At 37.4% G+C, this 8,546-nt stretch overlaps 1 pseudogene; it reads right to left on the reverse strand.

Annotated features, from left to right (window-relative positions):
- Positions 1-1,571: 1,571 nt before the first annotated feature.
- LOC142317614 (CAAX prenyl protease 1 homolog pseudogene) lies at positions 1,572-7,206 on the reverse strand (annotated as a pseudogene).
- Between the last annotated feature and the right edge of the window lie 1,340 nt (positions 7,207-8,546).

Genomic DNA, 8,546 nt, shown 5'->3' on the forward strand with positions numbered 1-8,546 from the left:
CAAACAAGTGACATTTGAAGAGAATAACTTACTAACAATGCAATGTGGCATCTTTGTACTTTGAGTACAATAACCATCTTCATTCTTAATGTTCCCCATTCGTTAATTTTCTTACAATTTTCAGAAAAACTTCAGTTATTTTTATGTTTCGGAAAATTGTAGTTTTTTACTTGTCATGCCATTTTGAGACATCCCAAATTTATCATTTATAATTTCAGGCCAAGTACGAGGATCATTGATATTGACATTTTCGTCTGGGTTGCTTGGTTGATTGTCTTGAAACTACGGTCCCTGAAATAATTCATCTTGTTCTTAAATCCTCCTTCTGTAAGTTTCGCTCTACTTCATGAATATTTTCCCATTCTTCAGTTTCCTTATCATCGCTTTCCTCTTCATTAAAACGAGAGCTGGCTTTATGATGTTCAGGGTGTTTTTCATGAGCATCACTTGAAGTAATTTCATTCCCACAAGTTTGAAATTCCAGTAAAAATTGTGAATTCCAGTAATTCTTCAATTTGTTGCACATTTTCAGTTTTTTAACATTTGCAAGTGAGTTTCTCTCAATTTTTTCGCAATTTCTTCTTTCTTTCTTTACTCTTCAGTTAATCAGACACACATATACTTTTGCTTGCATCCCTGTCTCTAATAGTCATGTTGGAAAATGTTCTAATAGCAATATTATAAAAAACAAATAAACACTACATTAAATACAGAAAAACGTAATACAAGTAAATAAAGTAAACAGTATATGTACTCATACTGGTCCTCTGGCCACGGATATAATCTAAAATTTTGAAGACTCATCATTTGGTCTTCCAGAACAGATTAAAATAAATGACTATAAAAATGAAATACATTGGCATTACTGTTAACTATGATATAATAATAAAATAACTAATATAGAAGACCCATATGATTTTTTTAACATATTTATTTTTTAAACAATTAATAACAATTTTTATGTAAAATTAAATTACATATAAATATAGAATTACTATTTTTTTTATCCGTTTTTGTTCATTATTCTCAAGATCTATCAATCCTAGTACTGATCAACAAATATCAGAACATGGTTAAATATGATAGCAGCAAAGATATCACAGAACTTCTATATCAATATTTATTAAAAAAAATATATAGATGTGATATAATTTCAATGGAAATTGTATCATATCTAAAAGAAAATCAATGATATGTATATGTACTAATTACATTTGCCAAAAGACCAGGAAGTTTTGTATAAAAACATTCACTTATGCACAATATACAAACAAACTTGAAGTGAAATACACATACCAGATGAAAAGGAGAAAAGAATTTTAGAACATCTGATTAAAGAAATAATTATATTATGACATCATGATCTACTATTTTTACAAAACCTAAATAATAAAAATATTTTTATAATTAACTAAAGAAGTAACATTTTTCACAAATATTTTTTTTAAACATATTCGAATAATAAAGAGTGATTATAATTTTTTTTAATAAATATTAAAAATAATAGTAATTACAATAATTAATTTATTTATAAATATTATATTACAGAATGATAAAAATTAACTGATTAATCAGTCTGACTTATCCAGTGCTTTCAATCGTTCTAGAAGAGGTGGATGTGAATGATACTATACATAAAACAATCAATCATATACTGAAAAATCAAAATTATCTTGATTCAATTTTATTAAAGCTCTTTTTAAATTTTTGTGGCTTTCCATAAAGATTTAGCAAATGCATCAGCTTGGAATTCAAATCTTCTGTTGAGACTAGTTAAAAAGCAACACAGCTCAGTGTTATAGAGAAAATATAAACTGCAGTACTACCACTAATCCAATAAGAACTGGTTCATTGTAAAATCCAAATGCACAATACAGTACTTTACATTTAAACAAAAAACCAAATGCCATGAACGAAAAGAACAAATTCACTTGCACAATGATAATATTTTTAGCAAAATGATTTAATTTGCAGTGACCCAATTCATGCCTTCATAAAGCTACAACTTCCTGATTATCACATCCCTTTTTTTTTCTTCTAGTTTATTTTCTTCCTTATTATCATCCTTCTTATTATCTTTATTACTTAGTACGTAATCTTTTAACAGAGTATCAAATAATACAATCCTTTTGTTTTTGAAGAACACACTGAAACAAGTATTGCTATGAACTGATCTTTCTGAACCTTCAAAAACATATAATTTATATAATGGAAAATGAGTACCAGCAGCAAGTTGTTCAATTCTTGTTTTAATTTCACCATTGGGTAATGCAATATACTTATCAAATACTGGAGCAATATTTAACGGATAAATTGAAAGAAGGGAAAATGCAGCGTCAGCAGCAAACAACCATAAAATTATGAAGGAATAATCACCACCAACTCTCACAATGTGCAATTGTGCAAATTTCAATGGCAACATAATCAAATATGATACTATGTAACTTTTTATTTTATCTTTAATATAAACAGGTACAGTCTGTTTATCTAGCCCACGTTTTCTTCCAATATATGCTGAACAGTTATCTAATTAGTATTTAAAAGTATTCATAATAAGCATAAATGTTGCACTCTATAATATTTCATAATTTTCAAAGTGCAGCAGTGTTATAAGTGATCTGCTCATGTTACAAAAATAAACTAATCCATCCAACGTTGTTGTAACAATACTACAAAACTGTTTAATAATAGAAATGTATTTCTATCAAGACCATAAATTCTAGCTTTCTCATGTTTTTTTTTTTTGGAATTATACCTTTTAATTCATGGTATTTCAAGTGATTTTTTATACACTACTTGCTGACGAAGGGATAGGTTAAATTCCCATAAGTATTCAACCCACATAAATAGTAATATACTATAAAATATACTATAATCTTCGAACTTCATTTTATTTAATTACACAAGGAGTGAGAATCCCTGCAAAATTTACAGACAATTTCTCGAAAACAGATAGCGAGTAAAATATATATCAAACTCATGAATCAACCTCACGACACAACACAATTTCCGGCACCTTTCATTAAACAACAGTTTCCTGGGTGATTTTTCAGTAACCTCGGAACAAGTTCTAGGTTCACATTATGATACACAACGTAAAAATATATTCTTTAGTAGTACGATAACAACAACAAAATCATGTTTTCCTTTGTCTCGATAATACAGATATTTCTAGTTATTATTCAGTAAAGTTCAATAATATACTAAATTAAACCCTTGTTTTCATTTTTAATACAAATATTTTATTTCTATTCACAACAAGCGATAAAAACTTACGATGTACAATCAGGTGTTCCAACGCAAGCACAACGAAACATATGTTTTTTACTTTCCTCGCTAGCTGAATGCAAGCCTTCATTGACTCAAAGCACCCAACCTTGCCAGGTATTTTTTTATTTATTTTTTTTTTTCACCCTACTCTCCCCGACCGGATATCCATTTAAGTATACTCAGTTGGGGAGAGTGTCCTTCTACTCAAAGGGGGCGTCCCCCACCCACCAGCTTTACATCCGGCACGGCAGGTTGGCCCCCCCGGTCTTGGATCTTTTGTTTTATTTTTTGCCTGCCTCTAATCCCCCGCGTTAGGGCCAAGGTCCGGCGATGCCGTCCCCCTGCCCCTCCACAGGGAACCGGGTCTCGGTCTTTACGCCTATGCCTCTAACCGACGGTACCCACCCCACAAAGCGCCTAGACGCCCGCAGGGAGAAACACCGCCGGCTGGGACTCGGTCTTTTCTTTTATTCCCATCTCCCCTGGAGTTCTCCCCCTTCGCAGGAACCCGCATACCAGGGCATACGGGCCCTCCACAGAGAGACTGTCCACCCTTCCCTACTTAACTTAATCACAGTCTACCGCCCTCTTCTTCCTTAGTTCTCAGGATCTCTCCAGCAAACCTTCTGAACCAGTCCCAGTTCTCTTGATTTTGTACCATCCAATTAATTAGATTATCCTGTGTTAATCGATTTGTTATAATTACCCTCCTGTTTTCAGCTCATCTAGGACATACAAATATAGTGTGCTCCGCATTATCTGTTTCCTCACAATAAACACATTGTGGTGTGTCCCTTTTTGCAATTCTGGCTAGGTACTGCCCGAAAGATCCATGCCCCGATAATAACTGTATCATATAGAAGTCAACGTTTCCGCGTCTACTTCCATACCACCTACCTATATCAGGGATTAGTCTTCTAGTCCAATCCCCGACTCTTGAGCGTGACCATTCCAATTGCCATTCTTGCTCCAATTGAGCCGCTATCTCGTCTTGTGGTAGTCCCTCATATCTAAGCATCCTGCTTTTAATCTGCAGGTCTATTGGTAGAACCTCTGTTATTACGCAAAGCGCGTCATAGGACACCGTTCTGTAATTAGCGGCCACCCTCAACAGTGCAAGTCTATGCGCTCTTCTCAATTTTCCTTTATTCTGTTTAATACTAATTGTATGTCCCCAAACCGGGGCCGCGTATAATATCATTGATGTTGTTGCAGCAGTTATTAATTTCCTAGTTTCTATTTTTGGTGTTCCATGGTTCTGGAAGAGTCCTCTCAGAGCTTTGACCATTGGAGTGACCCTACTACATATCATATCGATGTGTCTGCTAAATCTCAAATTTTTATCGAGTATGACTCCCAGATATTTTGCCTCATTGACTTGCATAATTGGCTCTCCTCTGATATTCAAATTTATACCTCTAATAGGTCTTCTGCCGGAAAGGGCAATACAACTGGACTTCCCTGGGGCTATCTGTAGTTGGCTTCTTTGTAACCATTCATCTATAATTCCTAATGCCAGATTGGCTTTGCGTTCTAAGTTATCTACATCCCTATCCTCAACGAGGATTGCTATGTCATCAGCATAGCCAATTGCAGTAACTCCTTCAGGATAATTCAGTCTGAAGACTGTGTCATAAAAAATGTCCCACAAGGTTGGGCCCAGCACAGAACCTTGAGGAACGCCACCAAACATCTGGAAAACTGCCTTACCTTCCAAGGTTTTGATCTCAAGAAACCTTTGATGTAGATAGTGATTAACTTGATTTATTAGATATTCACTTATTCGCATCTCATGCAATGCATCAATTATAGATAACCAGGGAACTGATCCAAACGCGTTCCTAATGTCCAGCATTATCACTAGGGGGATTTTCCTGGTCCTCCAGGTACCGCTCCTGCTATTTAAAGCCCAATTTTTAACTTTCTCTAAGGCATTTATGGTAGATCGGCCTTTTCTGAATCCATATTGTTGTGGATGTAGACAGCCCTTTTCCTCAAGCTCTGCCCTAAGCCTGACTTCTATTAGCCTCTCAACCACCTTTACCATATTATTAATAAGAGTAATCGGCCTATATCCATTATTTACCCCCGCCTTGGGTATAAAAACCGTCCTGGCTGCTTTCCAGCAGCCAGGAAAATTACAGTTTTGTAGACCATAACTAGCCAGATCCACAATTTCCCAGGGTATTATTCCTGCTATAGTCTTGATGATGGCCGCAGGTATGCCATCCGGCCCTGGACTTTTCCGGTTTTTCAACTTTTAGTGACCTCCATTACCTCTTGTTCTGTGAATCTGCCACCTTCACAAACAATTGTTTCCCTATTCAGATTTTCAGGTCTAGGGAAAAGAATCCTAACTTGTCGTTCCGCTTCCTCTTACTCAACGTTGGCACCTCTCTACCTACCCTTTTGGTAATTATCTTAAAAGCTTTCCCCCAAGGGTCAGTGTCAAGTTCGTTACAGAGCTCTTGCCATTTATTCGTCTTAGATTGCTTAATGAGAAAGTTAACCTTTTTCCTGGCCTGTCTATAGTCTTGGGCAGCACGTCGACTTTCTTCATCGTTACTATTCCTTGCTCGCAACCTCTGAGCAGTTCTTTTGTGACGCTGCATGATTTTCCTTTGGTCTTCGATTTCTCTGGTCCACCAGTACACCGGATGATATCTATTACCGGACTGCGGTATGTTAGCAATTTCCTCTTTGATTATTTCTTGAAATTTCTCCGGTTCTATGTTTTCACAGTTCCTAATCCTGTTTGCCGCATTATTTGACACCCGGTGTATCTGGCAATCCGTTAATCTAGAGATAATATTATCCTGCCTTACCCGCCTTGGACAATCTCTGATGTTAACCAATACGGTCTTGTGATCACTAGCAGTTTCGTCGGTAAGGACAGCAAACTCGACGGTATCTGCTCTAAACCTACTATCCACAATTACCAGGTCTATTGTTGATTGGTGACCTCTTGCGCTGTATGTAGGAGCCCCATCATTTATACAGCACGCACCCGTAACCTCCAACAAGTCCTCGAGAATTCTACCTCTAGCATTTGTAGAATTGGCACCCGCTACAGTAGTTTTACAATTAAAATCTCCAAGCACTACCACTCTTTTCCGCGATCTGGTCATGATCTGCTGTAGGTTAAATATCTGGTTTTGAAAAAACTCTATAGTGCAATAATTGGGGCTGATGTATGTACGCACAATAATCGTGTCACTTAATTCAATAGCTATTATTCCGTCTTCTCTGCTGTACAAGTTATAATCCACTCTATTGAGTATTCTTCTGATGGCCACAGCCCCATTCCTGTCGGGTATCCATTGACCTCTGGCAGCCGAATACACATTAGGCTCCGTAGACACCAGAAAGTCGACATTGTATCTTGTGGCTATTTCCAGCGTCAGGTCTCCTGATAATAGGCTTCTATTATTATTACTTAATAATATTTTAATCATTATGTTTATTGCAGCTCATACTCCCAGTTCTGTGTTCTGTACTTCTGCAATCGAGACACTTCATTGCTTGCCTACAGTCTTTGATGAAATGCCCCGTATTACCACAGTTGAAACATAAGTTGGTGCGGTCAGGGCCCCTGCATTCTCTTCTACCGTGTCCCATGCTCCAGCACCGGTAAAATTTTTCGTTTTCGATGCAGATATATGTCCTACAGCAAACCCAGCCTACTCTTAGTCTTCCTGTTATTAACTTTGTTGCGCTGCGTTGAGTAGTAATTACTGTAGCATTTTTGGTACTACCGTATGCATCTCTCATAGATGTTATTTGAAATCTCTCACCCGTTCCTAGGACCTTCTCAATTGCCTCTTTTAGCTCACCTTCCGTAGTATCTCCAAGCATGTCCTTAATGTGTACAACTGTTTTACGGTCTCCCTTGTTACGTATATCGACCTGAAGATCCCCTGCTCTATCCTTCAGCATTGCAGAAAACTCCCCTGCCTTCTGTACTCCACTTACCCTAACTTCTAGCTGTTCATCTCTACCCTTTCTTATAGAAAGAATTTCTCCAGCCTCCTCTACTTTAACTTTCTCTTTCATAGTTTTTAATAGATCAGCGTATGTTTTCCCTTGTGCTTGTACAACAATGGTTTTACTCTCGGCGACCGGTGGGGTTCCTCGCCTTACAGACGCCGATCTGGATCTTGGTCTTGCATTGTCACTTGGATTGGGGAGGACCATCCTTGGTAAGGTCTTCCCCTTCCTTAAAATATATATTACTATTTTCCTAATCAAAATGCCCGGAGGGCCATTTGGTATCACGAAAACTGAAGACTCAGAGTTACCCACTACTCTTCTTAGTGCCTTAAGTACGTGTGACGCCATTTCCTTATCCCCGCAACTGGAGTCATAGATGACTGTGTATCTTGTACCATTAGTTGTGACCTTACTGTCTTCGAGTATCGTTGATTCCTGAAGAAACATTGTACCAGGCGTTGCTCCTGCATATAGGCTGTTTGGTCTTATGCCATTCAAGTCTACAACTACCCTCTCCAGGTTTTGCTGCATTAACCTGAGTGATCCTGTTCATCACCCACCTTGACCATCTGGAGGGCAGTCTCTCTATCAATTGCTCGTCTGATAGATCAACATCCAAAATGTCCGACATCTCGCTGTTATAATGACCTTCAGTCTGAGTGGTCTGATTACTTATCTCCGCTTTCTCTTCACACAGTCTTTGTAAGTCTTCATATATTTCTTTAAGTTCCCTTTCATGGGCTTTGATTGCAGTTTGACTCCCCTTGCCAGTCATGTGTCTCAGTTGTGTGATTGCATTACCTAATTTGTAGGTAATTTGCTCAAGAGTAGGAGGGGTTTCTTCCTCCTCCGAAGAACCCGCTCTAGGTCTTTTGGCTACTCTGCCCTCGGTTTCCCGCCATTTAATCTTTTCCTGGGTGCTCACCGTAGTATCCATACCTTCAGTGTCCACTGTGCCACTCTCTCTCCTTCCAGTTGCTCCCTTCGAGGGTCCAGCCCCTTGTGAGGCTGTATCCTCAGATGGGAGGGAGCTACGACGTCGCATGTCTCGAAATTGTACTTAGGGGACAATTCCGCATCCATTGATACAAAAAAAAAATATATATATATATATATATATATATAAATGATAGCTTGATAAACTAAGCTACAGCAGTCTATCTTATCAAGAGATAACAACAACTGAAATTAATTAAATTAATTTCAATATCAAAAGTTAATCACTTGAAGTATAATAAACAATATTATCAGTCGATACCAGTTACAATTGTCTATGCCATCCACTA

This window comes from Lycorma delicatula, chromosome 1 (genome assembly GCF_047948215.1).
Source record: "Lycorma delicatula isolate Av1 chromosome 1, ASM4794821v1, whole genome shotgun sequence".
In the NCBI taxonomy this organism is placed as follows: domain Eukaryota; kingdom Metazoa; phylum Arthropoda; class Insecta; order Hemiptera; family Fulgoridae; genus Lycorma; species Lycorma delicatula.